This window comes from Trachypithecus francoisi, unplaced genomic scaffold (genome assembly GCF_009764315.1).
Source record: "Trachypithecus francoisi isolate TF-2019V2 unplaced genomic scaffold, Tfra_2.0 Lachesis_group1, whole genome shotgun sequence".
NCBI classification, from domain to species: Eukaryota; Metazoa; Chordata; class Mammalia; order Primates; family Cercopithecidae; genus Trachypithecus; species Trachypithecus francoisi.
Genome location: NW_022681454.1, coordinates 22259440 through 22276862, shown reverse-complemented (window position 1 = coordinate 22276862; position 17423 = coordinate 22259440). Strand labels below are relative to the sequence as shown.

Genomic DNA, 17423 nt, shown 5'->3' with positions numbered 1-17423 from the left:
ATTAGCAGTGGGAGAACACACTAATATAGTAAATTGGTACCAGGTACTGGGGTGCTGCTATAAAGATATTCAAAAATGTGAAAGCAACTTTGAAAATGGGTAACAGGCAGAGGTTGGAATAGCTTGGAAGGTTCAGAAGATGATAGGAAAATGTGAGAAAGTTTGGAACTTTTTAGATACTTGGAGGGCTCAGAGGACAGGAAGACGTGGAAAAGTTTGGAACTTCCTAGGGACTTGTTGATTGGCTTTGATCAAAATGCTGATAGTGACATGGACCATAAAGTTCAGAGAGAGATGGTCTCAGATGGAGATGAGGAACATTTTGAGAACAGGAGCAAAGGTGATTTTTGTTATGCTTGAGCAAAGAGATTGGCAGCACTTTGCCCCTGCCCTAGAGATCTGTGAAACTTTGAACTTGCGAAAGATAATTTAGAGTATCTGGCAGATATTTCTAAGTGGCAAAGCATTCAAGAGAAAACAGAGCATAAAAGTTTGGAAATTTTGCAGCCTGATGATGCAATAGTAAAGAAAAATCCATTTTCTGGTAAGAAATTCAAGCCTGCTGCAGAGATTTACCTAAGTAACAAGGAGCGGAATGTTAATCACCAAAACAATGGGAAAAATGTCTCCTGGCATGTCAGAGCTGTTTGTGGCAGCCCTTCCCATCACAGGCATGGAGGCCTAGGAGGAAAAAATGTTTTCCTGCACCAGGTCCAGGGCCTTGTTTCTGTGTGCAGCCTAGGGACTTGGTGCCCTGCATCCAAGCCACTCCAGCCATGGCTAAAAGGGGCCAAGGTACAGCTCAGACCATGGCTTCAGAAGGGGCAAGCCCCAAGCCTTAGCAGATCCCACATGGTGTTGAGCCTGCGGGTACACAGAAGTCAAGAATTGAGGTTTGGGAACCTCTGCCTAGATTTTAGAGGACGTATGGAAATGCCTGGGTGTCCAGGCAAAAGTTTGCTGCAGGGAGAGAGCTCTCATGGAGAACCCCTGCTATGGCAATGCAGAAGGGAACTGTAGGATCAGAGCCCTCACATAGAGTCCCACTTGGGCACTGCCTAGTGGAGCTGTGAGAAAACAGCCACTGTTCTTCAAACCCCAGAATGGTAGATCTACCAACAATTTGCACTGTGCACCTGGAAAAGCTGCAGACACTCAACATCAGCCTGTGAAAGCTTCCAGGAGGGGAGCTGTACCCTACAACGTCACAGGGACAGAGCTGCCCAAGGCCAAGGGAGCCCTCCTCTTGTGTCAGTGTGACCTGGATGTGAGACATGGAGTCAAAGGAGATCATTTTGGAACTTTAAGGTTTAATGACTGTCCCACTGGATTTTAGACTTGCATTGGGCCTGTAGCCCCTTCATTTTGGCCAATTTCTCCCATTAAGAACAGGTGTATTTACCCAATGCTTGCATCCCCATTGATCTAGAAAGTAACTAACTTGCTTTTGATTTTACAGGCTTATGAGCAGAAATGCCTCGCCTTGTCTCAGATAAGACTTTGGACTTGGACTTTTGAGTTAATGCTGGAATGAGTTAAGACTTTAGGGGACCATTGGAAGGGCAAGATTGTGTTCTGAAATGTGAGGACATGAGATTTGAGAGGGGCCAGAGGCAGAATGATATGGTCTGACTCAGTGTCCCCACCAAAATCTCATTTTGAATTGTAGCTCCCACAATCCCCATGTGTCATGGGAGGGACCCAGTGGGAGGTAATGGGGCTGTTACCCCCATGCTGCTGTTCTTGTGACAGCGAGTGAGTTCTCACAAAGTCTGGTGGTTTTATAAGGGTCTTTTCCAGCTTTTGCTTAGCACTTCTCCTTCCTGCTACCATGTGAAGAAGGACATGATAGTAAGTTTCCTGAGGCTTCCCCAGCCATGGGGAACTGTGAGTCAATTAAACCTCTTTCCTTCATAAATTACTCAGTCTTGAGTCTGTCTTTATTAGCACCATGACAGTAGACGGACACACTTACATTCTTAAAGCCTAGAGCTATAGAAAATAAACACAGGCTGGGTGTCCACAGGTAGAAACAATTTGCTGAGGTGAGAGGCCCTTCTGCCTTATGCCAAATCTTCAATGGTCCAAGATGCAAGAAAACTGTGATAGTTTGTACTTTCACAAAGTGATTCTTTAGAAGATATCGTGAAAAATTGAGGCAGAGGTTTTACTGAACCAGAATGATTTTTCACCTTTGTTTTAAACTTTTCAGCCAGAGTCACTTGCCAATAGCCTCAGGAAAATATAAGATGAATGTCCATCTGTTCAGAAACCTACAGAATCATCTGTTTTCATGAAGATAGGACTCTTGTCAGCATGTCATCCTGCATCATATAATTCACCCTCTTCATCCTCCAGCTGATTTAAGCAGTATTTCAATTGGTGACCCTCAAATCCCATTAATGAGTTTGATATTCCTTCCTGCTATGCTGGTTCTTCATTTGTCTGAGAGGTGGTGAGGAGAAATGAAATGTTACCTGACATATCTGTTCTATAGCAAGAGGAGATAATTGAAACTCCAGAGCAAAACCATAGCCTTGCTTTGAAAGGGAAGCAAGCTTCAATAACATGTGTGCAATTCAGGGTCACAAATATTTGACTAAGTTAAAGGTCTTTATTTTTTATGATCATCATAGAGAGAATAAAAAGAGCTCTGAGTTAGCCACTGGAATGAGAAGTAGACAGACACCAGCCTGGGTATTTCAATTAGCAATTAGGAACATGGTGTTTCAGTTCATAGTCACTGTGGAGCACTTTGGTAAGCTCTGGAAGATGCTATGTAAAATAAATTTATCTAGGACCAAGATATAATTTGTCCTTCCACACGATTGCCTTTCAAACAGTACAGCTAACCTCAGAAAAATGAAAATCCTAGGAATACAGAATAGAATACTGCATTCATATCACGGTACTAAAACAACCAGGAACTGGACTACCCAGGCCTAACCACTGTTCTACTATTGGATGAGTCATGGGGAAGGCATTGACCCAGATCAGAACTGTAGTTCTAACGAATTCTACCCTTTAACTAAATATGTTGTTTATAGTATCCTATAAGATTATGTTTCTTATTTCATCCATAGAGATTAACCAAAAAACATAACAACTAAAAATAGTAGAGTCCTTTAGAGTTGACAAATCATTTTTTCCTACATCTAACTTAATCATTTCAACAACCTGTGAGGTTAATGTTATTATTTCACATTAAAGGCATAGAGACAAAAATAAAGCAAAACTATGTGTGAACCTAAGATATGAAGAGGTTGAACAATTTGTATAAGGCTACACAACAAGTTGGTGAAGTCAGGGCTCAAATTCTTTTTTCAGGTAGGTATAGCCACAGGTTCTAGGGGTTTCAGTGTAAGCATTGGTCTTCTGGTAATATGCTCAGTTCAAGTGGTGTAATCTTATTGATGCCTGTACACATCTACTAAATAAAAGTGGTGTTTCTGCCTTCTTGTTTCCCATAGGAATCTCCTTATGTGTCTGTAATATAGTTTGCTGTGTGAATATCTATTTTCACCATTGGGTTGTTAGCTCCTTGCAGTCAGGGACTATGGCTCATTCATTTTTACATTCCTCCCTTTCCTCAGAGCCTAGCACAATGCTTAGCCATAAAATAGACCTTCAAATATTTGTTGAATTACGTTGAATTAGTTGCTGTAGTAAAGTTTATAATGACCTAAGGCACGTTGCCAAATGATGCTTGCTTGAATTTCTTCCAAGACCAAAAAGGAGATATTTAATTGTGCCCTTCAGGTGGGAGGAGATGCTATATTCTACTTTGAATAAAAAGAACTTTAAAAACTGATTTAAGAACCATAATTATGACGAACTATGGAGACCCTTAGCGGTGGTAGCACTTTCTGCATTATAAACTTAAGCACCTGAAAACATTTTAGAGAGGAAGAGCTGGAGAGACTTTTGTAGCAGCAAGCAAAATGCAGCAGTATTACAGGATAACTCCTCTCTGCTTTCCACAGTTTTGTCTAGGAAGAGACCATCGTCCATCCATCTACTCTGGCACAACGGATTACACTGACCTGCTGATGGCACAGGATCCATCAACATCTATCAGAAGACTTTAGAAGAAGTTCCGGTGAATGGAAATAGTCCTCTCTTGGCTTCACACATATTCTAAGACAGAGGCTGGTGGCAAACTTGAACATTTCCACAGAGGCCAGGATGAGAACATATGTGCCCTTGTGGGATTTGAGGAATGAAGGAGGAAATAAAATCATTATATGAGAAAGTTATATAAAAATTTGGAATCTCCCCTAAAGGTAGTAAAACTCAAAGAAGATATTCAGGTGGATTTTGACAGGGCATAGGTATGACTAATACACACAGTATACTATCATGTGCCATAACCATGATTAATGGTAGCTCTTAGACCTGAAAAAGCAATAGCTAGCATATCACATACTCAGATATCCTTATAATTTTGTTCATAGTCTACCTAACATCTTCTGTCTCTCCCGTAAATATTCAGCTCATATATAACACATTCAGAAACCTACAGAATCATCTGTTTTCATGAAGATAGGACTCTTGTCAGCATGTCATCTTGCACCATATAATTCACCCTCTTCATCCTCCAGCTGATTTAAGCAATATTTCAGTTGGTGACCCTCAAATCCCAGTAATGAGTTTGATATTCCTTCCTGCTATGCTGGTTCTTCATTTGTCTGAGAGGTGGTGAGGAGAAATGAAATGTTACCAGCAGACCCATGAGTCAACCCTCCAAGCCTAAGAGATTCAGGGACTAATTCTAAAAGAACTGAAATAAGAAACGGTGCCCCATAGCAGAAAGCAGAAAGCAAAAGTGGCTTGAAATGCCCATAAAGGACTATAGAACAGACCAGAACAAAAGGGAGACAACATTGTTGCTTATACTAGTTAAACATTGGCCCCAATTTGCTAGTGAAGAGAAAGCAAAGTTTGATATCAGGACAGTTGATAACCCCTTATGTGACTCATTTTGGGTATGTGGGATAAACTGTATATAGTTTTCACCATAGAGATGAGTTCAGTCATCCTCATGAAAGCTTTTTCTGTATGATGCTTCAAGTTAACACATCTATCTAAATGTTATTATCTGTAGATAAAAGTAGAGATATAGCTGGACAGGATGAACTCTACCTCAAGATGGAAATCAAGATTTTGATGCTCTCTTTTAATCCGACAGGTAAGCAATTACCCTTCAAGAACCTTCTAGTAAAACCATCTCCTGTGAATGTATAATAGATACAAGAAGACCTTCAATAGCAATCCCTCTGCTTGTATTATCAGACTTGTTTATGTATTCCTGTTCATGACCTAGTACATTAACACTGACATTCTGATTCTACCCTGTGACACTACCTGGTCTTTTAGCAAGGTGGGGTTGAACTTCCTGGCTCTATAACTTGCTGTGCCCAATATTTGGCTGAATCTCAGGACAGAGGTTTTAGATCTCAGGCCATTCTTGCAGCTTCTAGCTTCATTGGCAACCAACATTTTCTACCATAAGTTTGTTACATCAGTGTCTGGATATACAACAGCTCTTCATAAGAGTCTCAAGTGCAGACAGAATGTCATTCCTCTTTATCAATTAAAAACAAGTCCACCTGAAGATGCTTTGAAAAGTATAAAAAGTTTTCTTTTTTCCCAACTTGTTGAATTTCAAAAGCATCCCTGACACAAATTTCTGTTTCTTCATTATCCTTTAAGGAAATAAATATCATTGTTCAGGTTTCCTGCTCTGTGAAACAGCAGCCCAGAGAGGGTAAGTGAAGTGTGTCAGATGAACAACTAGTCAATTGCAGAAAGGCTGATGTTTCTAATGCAAGTTGTGAATACCTAGGTCTTCAAATAATTACAACAGTCTTCCAGGTAAAGTTACACAACTCTCAAAGATGCTGCCTAATAACTTTTATAACTTTTTTCTATGTTGAAAGAGTGTATTTTTCAAATGCCACCTACAGTCATGGTTTCATGGTTTTAAAAAGTGCTGTACCCGTTATTGCAGCTATGGTCATCAAAATCATTTTTAAAACATAAGCTTACTCTTTAACAACAATCACCAAATTAGAGTTTGTCAATGGAAAGTTGCAAGTCCAATCATTTCAGTGCAAAAAGCCTGGTATTCTAATCCCAAAGAAATGGAGTACGTGTTATTAGCCTTGGTGTGCTGTTCATAATTTTTGTGTCATGAGATATTTGTGTGACAACGTTAAGAAACCAGCATTGAAAACTTACTGAAGGAACACAAATGGTTATGTGGAGGAGGTGAGGATAGATGAATGTCCTCAAATCTCCATTCAGCATCTGTAGAATCCTCTGCAAGTGTCTCACTGTGATGGTTGTAAAGTCAAGATTCCACAAGGTTCATAAAAATATGGCTGCACAGATGCCAGTGTTTTTCTCCCAAGTATTGCAGCAAGGTATTAGGAATAGAAGTTAGTCCTGCTCTTTGATCACTCTCCAAGGAAGCTGTATTAGTTTCCTAGGTCTGTCTTAAAAAAAGTAGCATGAACTTAGGCCTTAAAATATGCTCTATCACAATTCTGGAGGCTGGAATTCTGAAGTTAAAGAAATCCAAAATTCTAAGGAGTCATTCTTGGTGTTTCTTGACCTGTAGATACGTCATAGCAGTCCCATGGCCATTGTCTTCCATCTGTGTGCATCTGCCTCTGTGTCCAAGTTCCCTTTTTTATAAAAACACCAGTCATATTAGATTAAGACTCACCCTAATGATCTGTTTTTAACTTGATTATCTGTATAAAGTCCTTATTTCCAAATAAGATCCCATTTTCAAGTAACAGGAGTAAGGAATTAAACATATCTTTTTGGGTCTACACAATTCAACCCATATCAGAAGCCTATTCAAAACTTAAACCTCCAAGAAAAAATATGGCTATGATGGCTTTTGACTCACATTTATCAGAAAAAAAAAATCAAAGCATATAATTTTTAAATGATCTTATTTCAGATCAAAGATTTAAATTGAAATTCTTAGGTAAATAATTGATTTTGTAAAGTAAGCCTATGAAGAAAGCAAATTCTGTGCCACTGCAAGCTCCACACTTATCCCTCTTCGCTGGTTCCATAGCTCTTTGCACATACCATTCTTCTGGTATTTATCATTTTGCTGTCAGTATCTTAACACATACATGCCTCCCTCTCTAAACTGTGGGGTCTTAGGTCAGAGACTACTTTTTTTTTTCTTGAAAAATACTAGACACTCAACAGTGCTTAGCAGAATATCTGGCACACAGTGGTCACTTGATAAATATTTGTTGAATGGAGAAATGAATTAACACAAAGTAGGGACAATATAGTGTTCATGAAATAAAAGCTCTGGAGCTCAAGAACCCTTAGCACTAGTCTGCAGGCTATTATTAATAAGTGGTGTGACCTTAGCAAATCACTTCATGTCTTTGTGTCTGGTTTTGTCATCTGTACAATGGGAACATTGAATTAAATGCCCTCTAAGTTTCCTGTAGGGTCTGCTCCTGCCTAGAGAATTCTGGGTAATTTTCACACCAGTTGAAACAGATGGTAGTGAATGAATACCAGACCTTGCCACAGCATTTTCATGCACCCTTACAACTGACTAATACAGGCAGGGAAGTATAGTAAAACTCTAAAGATGCAGACCCTTGCCAGTTCCTTACAGCTGTCTTGCTCTTCAGTCTCACTCATGTTTCTCCTGGACGCTCTTGACTGGCGTTGAGATCTCTCAGTGCTTAAGAAAGCTCACTTTGTACACATCCTTTCTTTGCCCTTTGCCTGGAAATTCCATAATCTATTTCTGATGTCCTTTTGGCCAGTTAGTTCTTGCAGAGGTGCGGAGAACTCTCTGCAAGTTACAGGTCATGATCCTCAGTGTTCTTTTCAAATAGAACAGAATACCTGCTTGCCTTTGTGTGGACACCCTGACAGTGCCCTCTTTCCCTTTTAAAATAGATCATGAATCAACAATGTAGTATGTCAGTCAAGTCTGATGTTTTAGGCAAGGTTTATAAATATCTGTGATGATGGAAGGATTTTTCTAAAAGAAAATCTATCTCTATGTTCAAGTTTACTCCAGCTGGTTCTGTATTTGCTTCTGTTTAGTATTTTTTCTCTTACTCTTAGTCTCATTATTTACTGAAAATTAACCTATTCTAAGACTAGAGATGGAAAGTGGGAAAGAAAACAGGATTTCTCTTTCAGAATTGCATATAACACAGAAATAAATGGCGGTAGTATACATTTTCCTAGTGCCTCAGTTTCTTATTGGCAAAATGAGTTCAATGGTATCTACCTCAAAGACTTATTGGGAGGATTGGTTAGGTAATTACAGAACCCTTTGATTTTGTCCAATATACATTAAGAGTCAACTAACAATTTAAAAGTCTATCTCTAGGTATGTTTCACAGCCCTAGTCTGGCATCACTTATAGTCAGTCATAGAACTGTATTCAGTGAGAGGTTTTAGTGATTTTCATCAAAACTAAAACAGCTAACTAAATAAAGGCCTAAATTACAACCATGTCTGGACATAAGGGGATGCCATAATTAGTCATGAAAAGAGATTAATCTTTCCACTCTCAAGTTCCAGAACTAAGAGACATTCATTCAAACAACAACTTCTTCTTCTTTTTTTTTTTTTGAGACAGAGTCTCTGTTGCCCAGGCTGAAGTGCAGTGGCATGATCTCAGCTCAACGCAAACTTCACCTCCTAGATTCAAGCGATTCTTCTGCCTCAGCCTCCCTAGTAGCTGGGATTACAGGTGCTTGCCACCACACCCAGCTAATTTTTGTATTTTTAGTAGAGGCGGGGTTTCACAATGTTGCTGAGACTGGTCTGGAACGCCTGACCTCAGGTGATCTGCCTGCCTTGGTCTCCCAAAGTACTAGCAGTCAAACAAGCTTTTAAAATCAGGCAGCTGACTACAATAACTCAACAAATATGAATGATTATAAAAAGTGACCTAGAAAAAAATTAAACATTGTGACATATCCTAATTTTTTGATGTCAGGAAAAAGTATACTTATATCCCTTCTTTCTCAGGGATTTTCTTATTCCAACTCTCAGCAAAAAGAATATTTTTGAAGACTAATGAATATTTCCTTTTCCTTTGTGTATAGGCCATCTATATGAATATGAAGGAAGGTTGGAATTCTTGGTTTATTTTCTCCAGGAAAACATGTGACTCCTTTAGGTTTGCACCACAGAGAACAGAAACGTTAGCTTTGGACAGCACGGTAGTAGAAGGAATGAAAGAGCAGGACTCAGTACCATTTGACTAGGTATGAGATTCAATCAAGTTCCTTAATCTTTCTTAGTTTCAGTTTACCCATCTGTGAATAAAAACTATAATGCCTGCTCTGCTACTGCAAAGGGTTTAGCTTTTCTGGCCATGTTTTTCTTATCTTCGCATTATTCTTTTGTAGTCTTTCTCTATGTGTCTCTCTTTCAATATTTTGCACATAATTTTGACAGTCTGGATTCATGAGAGGGCTCCTCATGCAGCCACGGAGGTTTCCGTAGTGCCTCAGGTCATATTTCCAGAATTACCTTTCCAAGCTTGCTGTCATTTCTTCTTTAGTCATCTCTTCTTTTAGACACTCTGGTCATAGGAGCATATCTCTTCTTTGCTCATGTCCATATTAACTGGCTCATTGTAGGACCTCTGTAACTCTGTTGAAAGAATAGTGAATGGAATCTGATTTCCTGTAATACCCAACTTTACCCAACATTTTATTCATTGCCTGTTAAAGTTCCTAGAAGTTTATTACATTCACTTTCTTTCACGGTCCCCATCTTTTTTGCTTTATAAGAATAAAATTCAGGTCAGAGGTTTCCTGGTTAGTTCATTCCATCTTAAAATCAAAGAAAATGGAGGCAAGGAAGTCAAGGTTTTATTAGATTACCTTCCCCTCCCCCCCAAGAATGACATGCCCTAATTATCAAAATCTCTCCTTCATTACTCAAACTCTTAGGTAAGTGCTTCCTACACTGAGCCAGTCATAACAATTATGTAAACAAATTATTCAAAATAGATAACTAAGTTCTTTCCCAAATAGGTTGAATCGGAATCTCCAGAAAGTTAAACTTAGACATCTGCATTTTTAAAAAAGGTTTATCCAAGTGTTTCCGATAAAGCTAGGTTTGAGGAACACTGTCTTGAAAAGTTGTTTTTTAAGCCTGGGCAGAAAGTTTCTCCTGGGTTTTTCAATACCAAAACCCCAGAGTCTCCTTCTTGAGGTGTGCAAAACAGATTCTACAAAGGATTTTTCTTTGGATGAGTCTGCCTTTGTTTAAAAAAGAGACAAATTGTGGGAACTGGATTAGTTTTCCAAGGCTACCATTACAAAATATCATGAAGTGAGTGGCTCATGCAACAGTTATTGTCACATGTTTCTGGAGGGTAGAAACCTGAGATCAAGGTATCAGTGAGGCCATGCTGCCTCTGAAGGCTCTAGGGAAAGGTTGGTTCCGGGTCTCACTCCTAGCTTCTGGTAGCTCCTTGGCTTGTGACCACATAACTCCAATCAGAGCATGGCATTCCCCCTTGGCCTGTGCATGTCTGTCTAGATACCAAAAGTTCCAAGAAAATGACAGTGGAGGGAGCTGTCTTATATGCATGTTTCTTGCTATCTTTTAAAAAGCTGCTGGAGTAAAAACAGAAAATTCATTCCTGGTGCTAAGGTAGAGGAAGGGAAAGATGAAACCCTCAGAAAGACAAAGGTCAGAGAAGAAAGAAAATTTCTGAAGACAAGACATAATAAGAGGAATACCAGAAGACATGCTGACGGATGCATGAGAAATTTACAATATAATTGACAGGAAATTATGGCTTGAGCTGAAGTAACAAATCATTAAATGAATATCAGAGAAAATAAACCAAAAATGATACTCTTCAGGGACAAATAACCCGGTAGATGCTACCAAGAAACTGCTAACGAATGTGGACGTGTGAGAGAAAAAGAGCTTCAAAGCAGCATTTGTGGTGACAAACAGTGACAAATGGTGAAGGACGACTTCAACTAGAGAAAGAAACTGCAACACATTTCAGCATATTAGCATAGACCAACACAAGACAATGAATCAAGAAAACCTGCCCGGAAAGCAATGCAAGGGCACATGGACTGAAAACAATGAAGGCTCGCCCTGCAGAAACACTGGTGTGTTCAATCGACCAGGTTCAATCTAGTCATCCGGAAAAAATTGTTAGAATACTGACCTTGCACAATCTTCACACTAAAGACCTGCGAGTCAGATAGATTGTCTTCTTTATTCTTACAGCAAATGTACTGAAAAAATAGTCTGAAAATTTAATCTTATATAATTGATGAAAATCACAGTGGATTCTATCTCTAAGAAATTAAAAATACACATTAAGCTATACTTTCATAAACCACTGGTTTATTTTGTCCATTTGTGATAGGCATACAATAACATTATACTAATCCAGAACTCAAATTTAGACATGCAACTTTATGAAACACAGCTGAAAACTAAAATATAAACACCAAAGTCCTTGAAGAGTCCAAAGAAGTATTGCCAAAGTGTATCATTAAAGCCAATGTAATTGCCTGTTGGGGAGATGCTCTATGCCTTCTTCTAAAACTGTTTGCACATAGCTACCATATGTTGGATTATCCGGTTCTCCAACTAGTGTCAGCTGAGGAGCAAATTATTGAAAGGACACAGTATATCAGTTCAGGGTGACGCATTAATAGCTGCAGGAAGTGACAGCTGAGAGCAAATGGAAACCATAGAAATGATAAAAATGAAACTCAAGAACAAAAAAACCAGCAATGATCTGAAGTTGCTTAATAAAGGGAAGCAGCTCTGTGCATCTCAATTATTCCAAGAGCATGTTTGAATTATAGTATGCTATCATAACAGATGATTATAATGATGACCCTGAGACAACAAGAAAAAAATAAATTTGGTTCCAGATGCATCATTTAAGATGGCAGAAAAATGTGCAATAAAGTTTTAGAAAGATCTTCCACCAAATGATTCTTCAAAGTTTTAATGTTTAAAGTAATAAACCCACACTATTCAAAAAGTTTTGCTCTTAAAAATGACTCATTCTTTGTGGCATTCACAAAATCTCATATTATATTTCTGCAGCCCAGACCTGTCTTTTGAATCCCACACCCAGATTTCAAAAAGTTTGTCAGACATCTCTGTTTATATGCCCCACTGGTTCTTTTCATTACACATCTGAACACGAGTTATGTCCACCCACAAACTTTCTCCTTATGATCAGTTGAGTGCCGCTATCCATGCAGTCATCCAAGTCAGAGCCTTTGAATCTAATCTTGATTTTTCCTTCTGCTTCTGGCTTACATTTACTTAGTTAAACAAACTTTCCATCTAAGCCTAGAAGCCTACTTTATATCTATGTCCCAATCTTCACCTGAGCTTGCACTATTTCTAACACCCCTCTCTCTCACAGCCAACTTCTGTTAGAGTCACGTCAGATCATTTCCTATTTGCCATTTGTGATGGTTTCAGTGTATCTCCTCCAATATTCAGGTGCTGCAATTAATGGGTAATGTGATGATATGAAGAGCTGGGGCCTTTAACAGGTAATTAGGCCATGAAGGCTCCTCTCTCATGAATGGTACTAAGGTCCTTTTGAAGAAGGCTTCATGCAGCATTTGGCTGGCTTGCTGTACCAAATTGCTGTACTGCCATGTGAGGACACAGCATTCTTCTCCTTTGAGGGTGCAGCAATGGGTGTCATTTTGGAAGCAGAGAGCAGCCCTTGCCAGACAGTGGAGCCTACTGAGCCCATAATCTTGAACGTTTCAGCCTCGAGAGCTGTGAGAAATACATTTCTGTTTTATTTAAATAAGTTCCTTAGTTTCAAATATTTCGTTAGAACGCTATAAACAGCTCCTAAATTTCTGGAATATACAATATAAAAAATTAAATAACCTTTATAGAATGTCTAATTATTGCAGTGCTTCCATATCGATTACCTATTTTTAAGTAAACATAGCGTATGAACAATGTTTAGAATATGTCACTTTATATATATCTTTATAGAATAGTCTTTTCGCTGGATCATCTCATTAGTTCCTCACAACAGCTTCCTCAGAGGCATCCTTATCATCGTTGCCATGGTGAAGAAATCAAGTTTCACCAAGACTCTAGAATTTGCCTGAGTTTACTTCAGTAAGATGTGACAGATGAAAAGCAAGACCTAAGTTTTTGACTTACTATTCTTCCCACTTATTCCTCTCTTCTGCTCAGCTTCTCATCCATCAAAATGTTCTTTGAGCGAATATGAAAATCTTAAGGCAGAAGAATGTAAACATTTAGTGAACAGAAACCACTTTCAATTTTCTTGAAATAAGGGCAAGCATTGTCCATTCCAACTGTGAAAGGAAGACTATATCAGTTGGGATACTGATAAGAGTTAGATGGCCTACTTAGTGTGTTAAATGAAGAAACCTCAATGAAAGCATTATTCACACAGACAAAAAATAAATTAAGCCTCCCAGCAAAAGATAGTGAGGTACCCAGGGACTAGCAACAGTGGGAGAATGTTACGCACGTAGGCCTAAAGAGGCAGTGATGAGAATAATGTTACTGGTACTCAGAAAAAGTTGCAGCAAAAGAAAAGGAACCACAACCCAGGAATTGTGCCCATAGAAGAAGAAACACAGTCACTGACAAAACCATGGCCCATCAGGATACAGGAGAGAAAGAAACAATGGTAGCCCTCCCCTTCCTTTCTTCAATGTCTTGAAAGTACCTTCCATTCACAGAACCTAAGTAAAAGTTAGAGAAAAGGTGGAGCCCAAGTAATGTAATTTTTAAGACTAGACTTCGAGGCAGAGTGCAGGATGAGAAGAACAAAGAATGTAACTGGAGGGAAAATAAAAAAATGAACATCACAGAAACTCCTCTACATGCTGGAGAGAGGAAGCATGCCACTCTCCTATTAGTTCTTGGAACTCTTATGGTAATAGGATATGGGTTATGTTATTCAGTGGCTTTTTATTAAAATTAATTACGTCAAGTGACTCCTGTTTAATGAGGCCACAATTGCGATCATGGGCCTTGGAATCAGCTCAGTTTCCTCCACTAAAGGGCACTATGAATAGGAAAGTTATTTAATTACTCCAAGCCTCAGTTTCATTACCTGGTAAATGAGGGAAATGATAGCATTCAACTCATAAGACATTCTGAAGAATTAAATGAGATAATGGTGTTAACATGAAGTATCTGGTGCACATGGTAAGAGTTTGATACACATACATTATTTTAAGTCATATAATAAGGAGTAAAGAATACCAAAAGACCACCATTCCCCCACAGAATATCTGTATTAGGTACAGAGGACGTGTGGAAAATCCAAGGAATTGAAGTACTGTGAGAGCCTTATTTTTATGAATTTTTCACTCATTCGATGAAGTTTTTAAACATTTTTTTGCCGTGCCTTTGTCAAGCTGATGTAACCTGTACAGAATAGCATATTCCCAGAAAAAAGGCTTTTAAATACATAAATAACATTCATAGAATTATACATGAAAACAATTATAATAACATTTGCATATTTACATATAAAACCATCAGAAAACTTAAAAAGCAAATTTATGACATAGTAATGTATTTCTTTTTTAGTAATACATTACAAAATAAGTGCTAATAGTTATACTAATAACTTACATTATTTTGAAATAATACAAGACAACATTTCTAGATATAAGCAATATCTATCATTTGCAAATAGAATATCTGTTATTTCTATTGCTGACACCGATATGGCTAGTACTGCTGGAATTTGCCACTTTAATTTGCAATTGAGAGAACTAATGATCAGTTAGTAGAGGTTAATGAAAAAAGATAAATGTTTTCATATCACAGTTCACAGATCACATTGGTTTATACCCACAAAGCATTTGGGGTGTATATGTTTTGTAGTCTCACATGATGTCTGGGAAATAATATTGACTCAATAAATGTTTGCTAAACTAAGTAAATATAAACAAAATAACTATACATACATACATATAAAAATAAAGTATTAAAAATAATTACTTGCATATAGTGAATTACTCTTAGTAAACCAATAAGATTCTACTCATGCAGGTAAGATTTCATTAGATCCCACCTGTAAACAAAAATAGACACAACATGTCTCATGTATACAAGAGAACCAGTTCCTTACATTATCCTGTAATCACAAGGCTTTAAGAGAAGACATAAAGAAAAGACTATGCACTATTCACAATAGCAAAGACTTGGAATCAACCCAAATGTCCACCAGTGACAGACTGGATTAAGAAAATGTGGCACATATACACCATGGAATACTATGCAGCCATAAAAAAGGATGAATTTGCGTCCTTTGTAGGGACATGGATGCAGCTGGAAACCATCATTCTTAGCAAACTATCACAAGAACAGAAAACCAAACACCGCATGTTCTCACTCATAGGTGGGAACTGAACAATGAGATCACTTGGACTCGGGAAGGGGAGCATCACACACTGGGGCCTATCATGGTGGGGGGAGGGGGGAGGGATGGCATTGGGAGTTATACCTGATGTAAATGACAAGTTGATGGGTGCTGACGAGTTGATGGGTGCAGCACACCAACATGGCACAAGTATACATATGTAACAAACCTGCATGTTATGCACATGTACCTTAGAACTTACAGTATAATAACAATAATAAAAAAAAATTCACCTCTAAAAACAAAAAAAAGAAAAGAAAAGACCATGGAGAATGTTAAGGAATAGATATTTAAAATCTGACAGTAAAGGATAAGATAAATCAGTAATAATCATTTTATACATAAAATTTTTTTTCTGAAGAAGAAAAAAATTCTCATAAATCAGTAACTGACCTCAATCAACACATGAGAAAAGAAGATCAACAAATCACAAAAGATGTAGAACCCCTGGTAACCAGTCCATGTGAACGTGCTCATTCTCCCTGAAAAGCAAAGTACATAGGGGGACTTGAAAAATCACCACACACTCCTACTACCTATCAAGTTGTCAAAAAATGCTGGGAAGGTTGTGACGAAATGGGAACTTTTCATACATTGCTTGAATATGAGAAAGTAACTTGGATCAACCATCAGGAAAATAATTTGGCAAAAGGCATCAAAGCCTTAAAACATTACTGCTGAGCTTAATACAATACCTAATTTAATGTACAACAACCCTATGAAACAGATCTGAATGTCCTCATTTCATAAAAGAAGAACCAAAGGATCTGTGAGGCTGTTTCCTCCTAGCCATAGAGCTAGCGAGACGGAGCAACAAGATTCCAATCCAGGTCTCTCTAGCACCAGAGCCTGTGCTTTGTCCACCACACTCCATCACCTAAGCTTTGGGCAAGCAATTAGATCTTTGCTAATATGACCTAATACAGTAATTTCAATACAAACAGGCTACACACATCACGACATTTATTGAAACATTGTGAATAATATCAAGATAAACTCAAAGCCCAATAATAGAGGAAAGGTTAAGGGAATTATTAGGAATTACTTTTCTAATTAGTTTACAGCTATTTAAAATTCTATTGCTAACTGCGGATAATAAAATGGAGAAGTACGTGTGGTACCTTCGACAACAAATGAGAGTATAAAATAGTATTATTACAATTATGAAAAGTTTTAAAAAATAATTATACAAACAAAAATGACTCAAAATACATATAAATGTTAAGTGAGTGGTAGACTTTGAGTAATTTTTTCTCTCTTCTTTCTAATTTATTGGATTTCTACATTTTCTATAATCAGTATTCATAACATTTGTGATGAAGGCAATATACATTTATTTTTAAAGCTGAAAACAGGAGATAAATGATATAAAGAATATATTTAGATTGTACAAGAGCCTAAATTTCTCATAATTAGTCATAATATGCTCTGTCAAACCTAACACTTCATCTCCAACAATTAATGTTTTAATGTGTTTTGAGAGGCATTGCCATCTCTGTTGATATTACCTTGAAAGATCAATATTGATGGTCATTATATGCAAAACAGGGCACCAACACAGAGTTCAAAATTCTGTTTGTCCCTGGACTTTGCCATTTTAATTAGTTTTGTGATTTGGGGGAAAGTCCTAACCCCTCTGAACCTTATTTACAAAAGATTATCATCATTAAATTATTATTATTTAAAATGGTGACCATGAGTTGGTTGAATATGCCATTCTAGAATGACATTAATCATTAAGGGTGGAGGTTATCCCATACAGATAGTCAACTCAATGTGTATATTGACACCCAATTTTTTAAAAAAATTATACTTTGCTGGCAGAAGAGAGAAATACTAATAGTATACAATTAATTATATAGGAATTAAAGTTTAGGATGGAAAGATGGTCAAAAGAGAAAAACTAACATTCCAGGCAGAGGGTAATACAATTTCTGTGCCCAAGCATGAAGGCTGCTGTGTG

General features: G+C 37.8%; 1 long non-coding RNA gene across 1 annotated transcript; it reads right to left on the bottom strand.

Moving 5' to 3' along the window:
* Nucleotides 1–2784: 2784 nt before the first annotated feature.
* Nucleotides 2785–17026, bottom strand: LOC117085213. The gene is made up of 3 exons (XR_004437875.1): nucleotides 16903–17026; nucleotides 16054–16057; nucleotides 2785–2794 (listed from the first exon to the last, which is right to left on the bottom strand). It is a non-coding gene; the product is annotated as an uncharacterized LOC117085213 (long non-coding RNA).
* Nucleotides 17027–17423: the final 397 nt, after the last annotated feature.